Source organism: Oncorhynchus gorbuscha, linkage group LG23 (assembly GCF_021184085.1).
Source record: "Oncorhynchus gorbuscha isolate QuinsamMale2020 ecotype Even-year linkage group LG23, OgorEven_v1.0, whole genome shotgun sequence".
NCBI classification, from domain to species: domain Eukaryota; kingdom Metazoa; phylum Chordata; class Actinopteri; order Salmoniformes; family Salmonidae; genus Oncorhynchus; species Oncorhynchus gorbuscha.
In genome coordinates this window covers 32122167-32134122 of record NC_060195.1, presented here as the reverse complement: position 1 = coordinate 32134122, position 11956 = coordinate 32122167, and the positions used below count along the sequence as shown (strand labels likewise).

The 11956-nt window shown below is 43.8% G+C and overlaps 1 pseudogene across 1 annotated transcript; it reads left to right on the top strand.

Annotated features, from left to right (window-relative positions):
• Nucleotides 1-274: 274 nt before the first annotated feature.
• LOC124010824 lies at nt 275-11863 on the top strand (annotated as a pseudogene). Its single transcript, XR_006834505.1, has 20 exons — nt 275-362; nt 5739-5873; nt 6082-6160; nt 6324-6567; nt 6676-6740; nt 6900-7026; nt 7126-7205; nt 7326-7419; nt 7595-7807; nt 7975-8125; nt 8261-8400; nt 8513-8670; nt 8783-8873; nt 8976-9094; nt 9357-9570; nt 9791-9901; nt 10020-10133; nt 10286-10406; nt 10543-10714; nt 10852-11863. The product of XR_006834505.1 is annotated as a V-type proton ATPase 116 kDa subunit a3-like (transcript).
• The last annotated feature ends 93 nt before the right edge of the window (nt 11864-11956 follow it).

Genomic DNA, 11956 nt, shown 5'->3' with positions numbered 1-11956 from the left:
GAAAATCCTAAATGTTTTTAAATGTATATTTGTCAACTGTCCACAGGCCTCTGACCTATCTTCCCCTATGCAAATAAAGTCTGGGGGGGAAGGTTATTTGACACTCAAAATGTATCTACCGTCACGTGAGAACAAGTAACGTGACATAAAGTCACCGAATGGGAAGTGCTCTCAGTACTACCCAAATAATTTCACCAAAGACAGGGAGGGGTGTAATCATTTGTTAAGACCATAGCAAACGGAAAAAGTTAAGCAACGAAAACGTGAGTTTCTATTGGACACATTCTCATAGATCCCGCCCCATTTGATTCTGTTTAAGAAACGTTTTGCAACAATTGGCGAAATGAATACGCTCCAGTACGGTATGTTTAGAAACTTTGTGACTTCCCGGTGGAAATTTGTTTGACGCTGTTTGTTCTGGTCTGTCACCTTGAGTTAACTCTCACAAGCGGCCAACACAAAAGTTTAAGATTGAGCTGGACAGATTGAAGGAAACAGGTAAAATCGTATATTTCCTACCTGCTTTCACAAAGGATAGATTCGTGTGTGGTCGGTCAACATATTTTTCTATCTACAAAGTTGGACATTCTGTAGTTTAGTGGGCTCTTTAAGTTGCTGACATTGGAAATATCTAGCCTTATGTTAATTGAGTTTTATATTGTTTCTGTGTTAACTTGCATGGAAACGTTGTGGCAAAACGAGATCAGCTTTTTTAGTTTTTGACAGACAAGAGAGGGGTGGGCAACGTTTGCCAACTTGGACAGATAGTGTTGCAAACAACATTGTCTCGTGATTACATATGCAACTCTCCCAGCGAAATTAATACATTTTAATTTGATTGACGCTGAACGAATGTGCGGCATTTTGATTTTGTGAGCCTTTTCTGGCAAAGCGAAACCAAACCTAACATTTTTTTTCACCTTTATTTAACCAGGTAGGCTTGTTGAGAACAAGTTCTCATTTGCAACTGCGACCTGGCCAAGATAAAGCGTAGCAATTCGACACATGCAACAACATAGAGTTACACATGGAATAAACAAAACATAGTCAATAATACAGTAGAACAAAAGAAAACATAAAGTCTATATACAGCGAGTGCAAATGAGGTAAGATAAGGGAGTTAAGGCAATAAATAGGCAATGGTGGCGAAGTAATTACAATACTGGAATGGTAGATGTGCAGAAGATGAATGTGCAAGTAGAGATACTGGGGTGCAAAGTAGCAAGATAAATAAATAAATACTGTATGAGGTAGGTAGATAGATGGGCTATGTGCAGTGATCTGTGAGCTGCTCTGACAGCTGGTGCTTAAAGCTAGTGAGGCAGATATGAGTCTCCAGCTTCAGAGATTTTTGCAGTACGTTCCAGTCATTGGCAGCAGAGAACTGGAAGGAAAGACGACCAAAGGAGGAATTGGTTTTGTGGGTGACCAGTGAGATATACCTGCTGGAGCGCGTGCTACGAGTGGATGCTGCTATGGTGACCAGTGAGCTGAGATAAGGCAGGGCTTTACCTAGCAAAGACTTGTAGATAACCTGTAGCCAGTGGGTTTGGCGAAGCGAGGGCCAACCAACGAGAGCGTACAGGTCGCAATGGTGGGTTGTGTATGGGGCTTTGGTGACAAAACGGATGGCACTGTGATAGACTGCATCCAGATTGTTGAGTAGAGTCTATTTTTATAGATGACATCACCGAAGATCGGTAGGATGGTCAGTTTTACGAGGGAATGTTTGGCAGCATGACTGAAGGATGCTTTGTTGCGATTTTTGGAAGCCAATTCTAGATTTAACTTTGGATTGGAGATGTTTGATGTGAGTCTGGAAGGAGAGTTTCCAGTCTAACCAGACACCTAGGTGGTTGTCCACGTTTTCTAAGTCAGAACCGTCCAGAGTAGTGATGCTGGACGGGCGGGCAGTGATCAGTTGAATAGCATGCATTTAGTTTCCCCTGCGTTTAAGTGCAGTTGGAGGCCACAGAAGGAGAGTTGTATGGCATTGAAGCTTGTATTCATCTACTATCTATTTAGTAATCTATTAATAGCTAGTAGTTCGTCTATCAATGTCAAGATAGGTATTTATTTTTATAAATGCATTTCATGCAATTATACAATACTTTGACTAGAGGCATTAGCAGAATATTTTTTTAATCTGCCGAATTATAGGGAAGCTGAACCCGACAAATGGATCAATATAAACATACAATACGACAAGGGAAGACAAATGGAATATTTCATCCATCTATACTGGAGGAGGAAATTGTCCAAAAACAAACTTTTAAGTGGTACTGACCCAACAATGATAGAGTGGTTGGGGAAATTGCTGATGCTCTCTGTTGGTGCCAATAAAATAGACTATACTGTTGTTCACTCAGTTAAATTGAGAATGTTTATCTAAAAGACAGAATATTCTTTTCATTTTCTTCTCTTTACAGCAATAACCATTTTCATATTGCGATATGCCTGGCTGGTCCTCTACTGTTCACTGAACGCAACTCAACAATCATATATTTGGTCTTTGCTGCGTGCGTTGCCTTTCCTTACGACTGTCAGCAATGCGATTTTAAAACAATCCATAACTTATTTTAAGGAAGCTAATGATCCACTGTGGCCAAATAATGCTTTAGTAGCCTATTTAGAATGGTTTTATAGGAAAAGGCTCATTTGAATAAATAATTTTGGAGATTATTTATCTTTGTATTGAATTGTTGTGTCCGTGTATTTTCTTATCGGGAATATCATGGATCGTTGCCTGTATATCACGTTGTGCAATCAGTGTTTTCATGAGACAAGTGCACAGGTCTCTTCCCTCTGTCCTATCACAGACCCTGTCATCTGATTTAGACTCCTCACAACAGTTTTTTTGCCAGTGAACACAAATTATTTTAGAAATGTCCAATCTTTTAAACACTCACATATAAAGACTTAACTCATCTGTATTGACAAACAGATGTGTGCTTTAATGGATATTAACAATGATTCTGGGGGTTCTTAATGAGTAGCTATTAATCCTGGACTCAATTGGAACCCTGTTGGTATTTACAGCGTTGAAATGGCAGATGATAAGTAGGAGTGACACACAGAGACTATTTTATTATCATTCTTTCTTCGTGGTTATATTGTATTTTACAGACCTGCCCACTAGCAGTCAAATCCTTGTTTCCTCAGTCCTTGTTTCCTCCATCCCTCGCCTCTTTCAAAGCACATTGGAGGAGAAGGAGGCCTGAGGGGAGGAACCTTCAATCCTCTCACCCAATGTGCTTTGCGATGGTGGGGAATGAAGGAAACAAGGAAAGAGGATTTGACGGCTAGTAAAGTTTTTAGTCAGTACATTCCTGTATGTACAGCTGAAGTCGAAAATTTGCATATACTTAGGTTGGAGTCATTAAAACTTGTTTTTCTTGTTAACAAACTATAGTTTTGGCAAGTCGGTTAGGGCATCTACTGTGTGCATGACACAAGTAATTTTTCTAACAATTGTTTACAGATTAGTTCACTTATTCACTGTATTACAATTCCAGTGGGTCAAAAGTTTACGTACACTAAGTTGACTGCCTTTTAACAGTTTGGAAAATTCCAGAAAAGGATGTCATGGCTTTAGAAGCTTCCTATAGGCTAATTGGAGTCAATTGGAGGTGCACCTGTGGATGTATTTCAAGGCCTACCTTCAAACTCATTGCCTCTTTGCTTGACATCAAGAGAAAATCAAAAAGAAATCAGCTAAGACCTCAGAAAAAAAATAGTAGACCTCCACAAGTCTGGTTTATCCTTGGAAGCAATTTCCAAACGCCTGAAGGTACCCCGTTCATCCGTACAAACAATAGTATGCAAGTATAAACACCATGGGCCCACGCAGCCGTCATACCACTCAGGAAGGAGACACATTTAGTCTCCTAGAGATGAATGTACTTTGGTGTGCAAATCAATCCCAGAACAACAGCAAAGGACCTCGTGAAGATGCTGGAGGAAACGGGGTCAAAAGTATCTATATCCACAGTAAAACGAGTCCTATATCGACATAACCTGAAAGGCCATTCAGCAAGGAAGAAGCCACTGCTCCAACACCGCCATAAAAAAGCCAGACTACTGTTTGCAACTGCACATGGGGACAAAGATCATACTTTTTGGAGAAATTTTCTCTGGTCTGATGAAACTGAAATAGAACTGTTTGGCCATAATGACCATCGTTATGTTTGGAGGAAAAAAGGGGAGGCTTGCAAGTCAAAGAACACCATCCCAACCATGAAGCTCAGGGTGGCAGCATCATGTTGTGGGGGTGCTTTGCTGCAGGAGGGACTAGTGCACTTCACAAAATAGATGGCATCATGAGGTAGGACAATTATGTGGATAGCAACATCTCAAGACATCAGTCGGGAAGTTAAAGCTTGGTCGCAAATGGGTCTTCCAAATGGACAATGACCCCAAGCATACTTCCAAAGTTGTTGTCCACAAGCCATCTTGCCACAAAGTCAAGGTTTTGGAGTGGCCATCACAAAGCCCTGACCTCAATCCTATAGAAAATTAGTGGGCAGAACTGAAAAAGCGTGTGCGAGCAAGGAGGCATACAAACCTGACTCAGTTATACCAGCTCTGTCAGGGGGAATGGGCCAAAATCCACCCAACTTATTGTGGGAAGCTTGTGGAAGGCTACCCAAAACGTTTGACCCAAGTCAATCAATTTAAAGGCAATGCTACCAAATACTAATTGAGTGTATGTAAACTTCTGACCCACTGGGAATGTGATGAAAGAAATAAAAGCTGAAATAATTTTCTCTACTATTATTCTGACATTTCACATTCTTAAAATAAAGTGGGGATCCTAACTGACCGAAGACAGGGCATTTTTACTAGGATTAAATGTCAGGAATTGTGAAACTGAGTATAAATGTATTTGGCTAAGGTGTATGTGAACTTTCGACTTCAACTGTACATATCAACCACAATTACCTTGTACCCCTGCACATCGACTCAGTACTGGTACCCTGTGAAATGAAGACGGAGGAAGCAAGGATTTGACTGCTGGTTGGTGGGTAAAATGCAATGTAACTGTAAACAAAGCGTAGTGATACAAAAGTATTAATTACATTGTTGTGACTATCTTAAATAGAAATGGAGAAATATACCTATCAGGATTGATGGATGTATTAATAGATTACTTTAGATGAATAAAATTAGGTTACGGGTGAACTGCTATTTTGATGGAACAGGAAGTGTTTGTTTGCATTTGGCTAGTGACAGACATTCCACATGTAACCCAACCCACTTGTGAAATTCTAAATATCAAGTGTTTATATGCCAAAAACTGGAACAAACATAAAAAATAAAAAAATCAATTGGCCAAAAAAATGTACACGGATGATCTTGGTTCAGTCTCTCCCCAGTCTAAATGTCGATATGGTTTAACCTATTTTAGTGACCCACATCAAGGGTGGTGTATTGAGGCCTTTGCACTGACTTGTGGTCAGAATTTAATTCGTTGTGAAGTGCAGCTTGAGTGGAAATTCCACTGTCGCAATTCTTGTGACTTTTTCAGTTAGTCACAGGGGGAAGAATGCACTTTGTCTTTCCCTTATCTGCAACTGTCAGCGGTCACCTGATTTTTGAAGCAACCGCCATACGCTAATACCATTTCTCTCCCACCTTATCCTTCACTACTTTTATCTATTCACTGCTTCTATCCTATCTCCTTTCCATCTCCCTGTCTCTTTACCTTCTTACTCTCCCCCTTTTCCCTCTCCCTCCAGGCCTATCTCTAGGTGGCGATGGGTTCTATGTTCCGCAGTGAGGAGGTGTGCCTGGTGCAGCTCTTCCTCCAGTCTGGTTCAGCCTACAACTGTGTCAGTGAACTGGGAGAACTGGGCCTGGTTGAGTTCAGAGATGTGAGTTCTGTTCTCACAAGACAAAAGGAGGTCAAGGATCTTCACTAAGAATGACTGTCTCAGAAACAGTAGCTGTAACTAATGTCTCTACCATCTTGCTGTTAAGTTTGAAATTAGCGACATTAGCTGACGTGAAGTAAAGCCTCGTATGAGTAACTTATGAGTAACTAACTGTGTCTGTTGTACTCTTCCCTCTGTGGTGAATCAGTTGAACCCCAACGTCAACTCCTTCCAGAGGAAGTTTGTGGGGGAGGTGAGACGATGTGAGGAACTGGAGAAAACCTTCTGTAAGTATCTAGATCCCTCACTATCGGCTCCTAAAACGAGGCCTCTCATTAAAGCTATCCTAATACAAGAAAATTAGGTTTGACAGTTGTCTCCTATGCATTTGACTTTCTCTCCTTACATCTCTCCCGCCATCTCTCTCTTTCCATCCTTCTCTCCACTCAGCGTTCCTGGAGCAGGAGATCAATCGGTCTCTGTGGCCCCCCTCCATGGCCCCCTCCCTTCCCCCTGCCCGACACCCTCAGCCCCCCAGCCCAGAGACCTACTCACCATTGAGGAAGAGAGTGAGAGGCTGGCCAGGGAGCTCAAAGAGGTGTCCAGGAACAGAGACAGTCTCAGAGCCCAGATGACCCAGCTCAGCCAATACAAAGGGGTTCTCACCCAGACCCACTCCCTCACTTCCTCACAGGTCAGAACTACACCACCCAGACCCACCCTCAGAACTACAACTACTGTTTGGATGTATTAAAGTGGAGAACTACAATCTCATGACTCTTTTTATTGTTCCCTCGCACAGGGTCCGCCGCCTCCACTGGAAACAGTAGGCATGTTGGAGCCTAACCGACAGGATGTCCACCTCAGGTAAACCTCATTGGTCAAAGCGATTGCCAGTGTCTTTCCACTTATTTTTTTACATTGGCTCTGGACAATGACTGATTTCCATGTTCCAGTTGGTCAACATCCTCTTTATGCCAACTTACCTTGTTTTTTTTATTTCTCCCATCCCTCTCTTGTTTGCAGTTTTGTGGCCGGTGTGGTCCACCCCTGGAAAGTCCCTTCGTTCGAGCGATTGCTATGGCGAGCGTGCCGTGGTTACATCATCGTGGACTTCAGAGAGATGGAGGAGCAACTAGAGCACCCTGTCACGGTGAGGAGAGGGAGAAAGGAAGAGGAGCTCTATAGTAAAAGTAGAGTAGCAAGTAAGATGGTCAGTGAGTCAACGCTTCTAATATGTGATGGATGGCAGGGGGAGATGCAGTGGACGGTGTTCCTCATATCCTACTGGGGAGATCAGATCGGACAGAAGGTCAAGAAGATCTGTGATTGGTGAGTAAACCTGTCCACTTCTCCTTCGTTGTGATATTTGACACATTGCAGTGGTTCATGTTAATGCTTGTTTAATGACCCATGTCTTTCTTGCACCTCCTCAATAACTTGCATTCCCAGCTTCCACACACAGACATTTGTGTACCCCGACAACCCCACGGAGAGAGAGGAGATTCTCCAGGGACTGCAGGGCAGAATTGAAGACATCAAATCTGTAAGGCAGACTACCACTGTATAAAACGCATTAATCTTCATCTGTGTGGCTGTATCTCCAACTTCAATAAGAATCACATTGGGAACAGCAAACAGTGAGCGAACATTTACTTTTAAAGTTGCCTCACACTCCATCTCTAATCCATCCCTCGTCCTCCCCCTCCCTCCTACCCCAGGTCCTGTCCCAGACAGAGCACTACCTCCAGCAGCTGTTGGTGCGTGCTGTAGCTGTGCTGCCCCAGTGGAAGGTGCGGGTTCAGAAGTCTAAGGCCGTCCAGGCTGTGCTGAACCTCTGCAGCCCCTCCGTCACCGACAAGTGTCTGATCGCTGAAGCCTGGTGTCCCGTCAGCAAGCTGCCTGAACTACAGAGTGCCCTGAGAGAAGGAGGGGTGAGGGAGAAGGGGAGATTGAGTAACCAAGCAAGATGCAAGGCAACAAGAGAGGGTTGTCTTTGGTCATGCTGTTTAAACTGAGGAATGGATGTCATTTTTCAACGTACCCCAAAAGTGTGTGACTTTAAGCCCCTTCATTTTCTCTCTGTCTCTCCCCCTATCAGAGGAAGAGTGGCAGTGGGATGGACTCGTTCTACAACCGCCTCCCCTGCTCCACCCCTCCTCCCACCCTGTTCCCTACCAACTCCTTCACGGCCGGCTTCCAGAGCATCGTAGAGGCTTATGGAGTGGCCAGTTACCGTGAGGTTAACCCAGGTATCAATCAATACATGTATCACTTCAAACCGCCAACAGACCAACCCAGGGAAGAACCACCTCTAGTATATGTAAATGATCAGTAATATTACCTCTCGTTCTCTCGCTCAACCCTCTTATTCCCGTTCTCCATAGCCGTGTACACCATCATCACGTTCCCCTTCCTGTTTGCGGTGATGTTTGGGGACGTCGGTCACGGCCTGCTGATGTTCCTGGCTGCCCTCTGGATGGTCCTGGAGGAGAAGGACCCCAAACTCCGGAACAACACCAATGAGGTTGCGCGCACACATGCGTCACACTCTTTCATACACACACTTTAAATTGAGAGCGTGACAATTCTACTGATTGAGAGGAACAGTCCTAATATAACGTCTCTGTGTGGTGTAGATCTGGCGGATGATGTTTGGAGGACGCTATCTGATCCTGTTGATGGGACTGTTCTCTGTCTACACTGGGGCCATCTACAACGAGTGTTTCAGCAGAGGACTCAGCCCCTTCAGCTCCGGCTGGCACGTACGACCCATGTTCGATAGCGGAGAGTGGAGGTAAGGACACATGCCACATCACTCACACCTGCGTAACAGCTCCACAATCCTTTTTCTGATTGTCCCTGTATGTTTTTAAAATATTTGAGTTCTGTATCTCTCTCTTGCTCAGTTCAGCAACTCTTAAAGGGAACAACTTCCTGTCCCTGGACCCGAACATCACTGGGGTTTTTACAGGACCCTATCCTTTTGGCATCGACCCGGTATGGAAATCCACCACACTGCATTCGCGCTCGCTCTCTCTTCTTCCTGTGATTGTTTCCATGACTCAGTTATAATGAGTAACTGTGCTGTGTGGTCCTCAGATCTGGGGTCTGTCCAACAACCACCTGACATTCCTTAACTCTTACAAGATGAAGATGTCCGTCATCATCGGGGTGATCCACATGACCTTCGGAGTCTGTCTGTCCTTCTTCAACTACAAGTGAAGGAACATTGCGTTAGTTTGTGTGTGTGTGTGTGTATTCAAATGCAAGGGACTATTGCTGTAATCTACTAATTTTCCCACCGTCCCTCTCCTGCTATCCCTACTCTCTCTCTACTCAAACCAATACCTTTGCCTATGCATTCCTTTCTCTTAAACCTATGATTCCCTCTACCCACACATCTCTCTTTGGCTCTCTTTTCATCCCTTTCTCTCTACCCATCCTTCTCTCCCCCATCCCTCTTTCTCTCTCTCGCTCCAGACACTTCAACCAGTTGAGCAGTGTATTCCTGGTACTGATCCCAGAGCTGTTCTTCATGCTGTGTCTCTTCGGTTACCTGGTCTTCATGGTCATCTTCAAGTGGCTGGCCTTTGACACGGCCCACTCTAACTTCACCCCCAGCATCCTCATCCACTTCATAGACATGTTCCTATTCACAGTGAACAAGGATAACCCGCCCCTCTACAAAGGACAGGTGTGTGTGTGTGTGTGTTTTGTAGGGAAACCTCCCACTGTTTGGGACGATTACAGTATATGTATGGAAGGGCACACAACGGGCTCACTACAAGATACTTGTTTAAAGTATGCTTAATGTTTGCTGAGTCCTTGAAAACAATGGTATGGTAGCATGCTCACCCCTGAGTACAACCTGCCACCATGTGGTGATGTTCTAACTCGCGCTCTCTGCACTGTAGATGGTGGTGCAGAAGGTCCTGGTGATACTGGCGCTGTGTTCTGTTCCAGTCCTACTGCTGGGGAAACCTATCCATCAATACATCACACACAAGAGGAACCACTGGCACATGGTGAGCAACTTGACTCTGGCTGAGCTTTTGTTAAGTGTATTGATTTTATTGTAAGTATCTAGCATCACTTTGTTTCTTCTGTATGTGAGTTGGTCTGGTGTGATTCCGTGTCCTCCAGGCAGGAGAGAGCCGCCCCCTGTTAGGAGAGAACAATTCCATCAACGCTCATCAGGGAGAGGTGGAGACCGGGAGTCACAGAGAGGAGGTGGAGACCGGGAGTCACAGAGAGGAGGTGGATAGGGGGCCTTATCACACTGTTACCTATGCTAGCTCCTGTGTTCTCAGAGGCTTAGCTAGTGACACGTTTAACGTATTACTCAGTCAGCCAACTTTTCACCCCCCCCCTTTAAATAAAATAAAATAGCACATTCTCTGTGTCTGTAGGAGTTTGATGCTGCTGATGTGTTCATGCACCAGGCCATCCACACCATAGAGTACTGTCTAGGCTGCATCTCCAACACTGCCTCTTACCTACGACTGTGGGCTCTGAGTCTTGCACATGCACGTGAGTCACACACACACACACACACACCCTCGTTCTCCACTGATTTGTAGTGACTCACCGCAAACTGACTCATATTTTTAAATAGTACTAACTCGCTGTAGCTCCTATTTTGTGTGTTCCCCCTCCGTCCCTCCAGAGCTGTCAGAGGTGCTCTGGGTGATGGTGATGCGTATCGCCCTAAACGGGCAAGGCTACGTGGGATCTGTGGTCCTGTTTGTAGTCTTTTCCTTCTTCGCTGTGCTGACAGTCTCCATCCTCCTGGTCATGGAGGGCCTGTCTGCCTTCCTGCATGCCTTACGTCTGCACTGGTAAGAGATTGGGGGATGGAGGGAGATGGTTGGGGGGGAAAGACAGAATGAGTGAACGAGAGGAGTGTGTGACGAAGATTGGAGTTAATATATTATGTGCAATATTGTCTGTTGATTTTTCTTCGTTTGTCTCCTAGGGTGGAGTTCCAGAATAAGTTCTACAGCGGAACAGGTTACAAGCTGAACCCTTTCGCCTTCTCTTCCCTAATCCACGCCTCGCCCGCTATGTGATCAATTTATTGATAGTTTTAAATGTTTGCCAAATGGTTATGTTAATTATTCAATCAAGTCACTTGCTCTGCACCTATCGCTCCCCCGCACATTTGAGAATGACTGCTCTCTTTTATTGAAAGCTTGGTGTTTGAAGAACTTGTTCAATGTCCAAGAATGCATTGAGGACTTTGCAATGTTATTGATTGTTTGTGTGCCTATTTCAGCATGCTTGTTGCGTGATCAGAATATCTGTTGTTCCTTCTATGGACTGACCATGTGTTGCTTCCAGTAATGTACATTTAGATAATACATGTTTTTTAAAAATCATTCACATTCTCTTAGTTTATCATTCTAAGCATGATTTGAAAACTGTTGTAATTTCTTCATAGTGTTTGTTTGAATAACTCAGGAAATGGTTGCTATTGACTTTCACACATGATGAAAGTGATCTCAAAGTCTATAAAGACAAAGGACACCGGTTGTCTTAACACATCTGGTCTGAAAGAGAATCAAAGTAGACATGATGGTTGCTCTGCTTTTGTTTTTGGTCATGTGAGGGACCCTTCATGGTACTCAACACCTCCAGTTTGTTATGTCTAGTTGGACACGGGTAATGATTATGGAAAGGAAACTTGTCAATTATGTCATTCACATTATGTCTGATATGTGCAGAGAACCATCTGAATGAAGATCAATGTTTTTCCAAAGATAAATGTGATTTGTGTGCCTTTGAGCCCATCTATTTTTTTGTGTTTAATCAGGCCTTATCTGTTCATTAGTCACTGAGACTGCTCATGGAACATATTCAAGCCTTTAGGAACAACTGTTAGTCTGCCGCATTCTCTGTATCCTGGTTCACATCATGCTGTCTTTGTTTTTACTATCAGTGTGATAAACTCTATGGCTGAAATCAAATTAAAGCTGTTTTTTCTTACAGTTCTTGTGTGGGTGTACGTTTTACTTCGTGACTTGGTATTCCTATTGTAGAAATGAGTCGAAGAGGCCATTTTCTAAATTATGGACATGAAC